Source organism: Centroberyx gerrardi, chromosome 10 (genome assembly GCF_048128805.1).
Source record: "Centroberyx gerrardi isolate f3 chromosome 10, fCenGer3.hap1.cur.20231027, whole genome shotgun sequence".
NCBI classification, from domain to species: domain Eukaryota; kingdom Metazoa; phylum Chordata; class Actinopteri; order Beryciformes; family Berycidae; genus Centroberyx; species Centroberyx gerrardi.
Window position 1 is genome coordinate 3,907,315 of NC_136006.1, and position 2,639 is coordinate 3,909,953.

Below are 2,639 nucleotides of genomic sequence, written 5' to 3' on the forward strand. Positions count from 1 at the left end.
AGAGCTGTGAACTGATTCCCATTGTGTGTGTTGCAGAAGCCTGAACTGCTGCAGCTGCTCCGTCCCTCTGTGAAACTGTTTGGAAAATGTGGAAAGTTTGCTTGTTTTTCAGATGTCAAGGAATAGAACAATGAGGGAATATAGCAGAGTAAATATTTGTCATTAGTGGAATACATGCTCCAATAAAAAAAACATGTGCACACACGATTGACGACATGATTGACTATAGATTGAAATGTGATGTGAACACTGACATGTTCAGTCAGCACAGTAGAAGAAGAGGAGAGGAGGCTGGGTGCTGACTCATCAATCAGAGGAGGGAGGATGCAGGAAGGGCGGGTGGAGAGAGGGATGGAGGGATGGAGAGTAGAACAGAGGGAAGAAGGTGAAGAGGCCAACGATGAGACGCAGACCGGGGAAATATACTGTATGTTCAGAAACTGAACATATAAATATTAACACTGCTTCTAATATACAAACAAAACAGCCTAAAGATGAACACAAACCGATCTGAGTTTATTTTTCAGATGTTTTTCAGAATTTTCCCCTGTGGCATTCTGGGAGCTCAGTGGGCTGATGTGCAGCAGGCGGATGGAGCCTAGAGGTTAGAAAAGCAGGCTCATGACCTGGAAGCCCTCACTGGCTGGGAAAATATGCTCTCCGCTCCGCTGAGATGCCCTTCAGCAAGGCATTTAACCCCCAGCTGCTGTCGTGAAGCTGCTCAGGGCCAAAAATAGAAGACTGTGGTTGAACTGGGTGAACTGGGCAGCTCCCAGTGTGAATGTGAAGCAGGTTGTTGGTGAGAAGGAGCCTGTAGACTCAGCAGAACTGACCCTGGATAAAAGGTTTAAAGGTAAAAAAAAAATAAAAAAAAACATACATGTGGCATCTGAGGTTCAAATCTGGTTCATGAATCTGGTCTGTTTGAACCTACAGCCTGAAGGAAGTGCAGATTAGAGTTTTAGTTATACAGACATTACTCGGAGGCAACAATCTGATTGGTTGAGTTAAACCTCAGTGGGCGGAGCCAAATAACCACCGTTTTTCAGAGCTAACTGGCAAACTTGAATGGCAAAGAAAGAACTCTGGTCAAAATCTTAATGAAAAATATTAATGACAATAACTTTTTCATTCATTCATGACCATGGTGTTGAAGGTCAGCAGCTAGCTAACTAGCTTACCTAGCTAGCTATAGGCTAGTATAGCTAGTTTGAACTTGAAGGTCAGCTAGCTAACTAGCTAACCTAGATAATTTAGTATGGATAGATTGTATTTTTTCAGTTAGTAGCAGAGCGCTAGGCTTTATAATATTAGTTTCCTCTTCTCTTACCTATTGTCTTTTTCTTCAGTCTAATGTCACTTATCTAGAAAAACGGTGGTTCTTTGGCTCCGCCCACTGATGTTTAACTCAACCAATTAGATTATTTCTGCCTCCAGAGCAGCTAAAACTCCAATCTACAAAGGAAGTGGCTCAGATTCTACCCACAAAGAGGGAAACAGACAGAAATGCAATAAAAATAACATTTAAAGACTATGATTTAGCTATAAAGGCCCAGCAGAGCGGCTGTTTTAGAATTTGTTTTGTTGCTGTGAGGAAAGAGAGGTGAGCCAAGCAGCGCTGAGGAGGAACAGAACACATGTGGCGGTCACTGTAACTGTACAGTTAAAGGAAGTTAGAATACAGATACTTTTTTTTTTTTTTTTAAAGGTGATTGCACTGCTTTGGACTACTATTGGGAATAATGGTTGAAGGGAAGTAACATTTTGTTTATGAGATAATTTGCACAGATTGGAATGAAAACTTCAGTCAGTAACATGGAAGAAATTGTCAATTTAACTTCACATTTTATAGCTTTTGGAGACAAACTATTCCAAAACTAACTTGAAGTAATCAGACTGTTTTACTGAATTGGAGACATCCAGTGGGTCACATTACTGATGCATAATACAGTATATGTATGTCATTTGGTAGATGCTTTTATTTAAAGCACCCCGCAGATATGAGTGTGTACATTTTTAGCATGGGTGGACCCACTGTCAATCAAACCCTTAACCCTGGCTGGTTAGTGCCATGCTCCTCCCAGTCAGGACCACGATGGCAGTTTCAAACAGGCAACGAGTAATTCTGAGAGGAACTTTCCCGACACTGGTGCCAACTGTGAGAGAGGGAAGAGGTTAAGAAGGGAGCAAAGTTCAGGAAAGATGGATATGTTTAGATTTAGGGTGAGAGAGGCGGGGGGGGAGGAGTCAGGTGGTGCAGGGAGTGAAGGGGCGGGGCGGGGTCAGGAGGTCAGATAGAGAGAGGAGAAAAGATGGGTGGGTTGGGGGGTTGGATGGGGTCTAGACCCTGGTTTCTAAAGCTGTGGATGAGGACCCAAAATGGGCCCCTGTCCTCTGCAAAATGTTCATATAAATTAATGTCTGTTTTGGTACTCTCTATGGCGGATTCAGAAACAGAAGGAGAAGAACTGGCCGCCATGGCTGAACAGACAGAGAAAAGAGAAACTCAAACTGCATCAACAGGAAACCCAAGCTCCGCCCACACTGATTGATTGACAGGTGATCTGTGGGAAGTGCAGAGCAGAAACACCACAGTGAGGCTGAGGGACAAAGATGGAGACTAAATTTAGAAGAGAGAG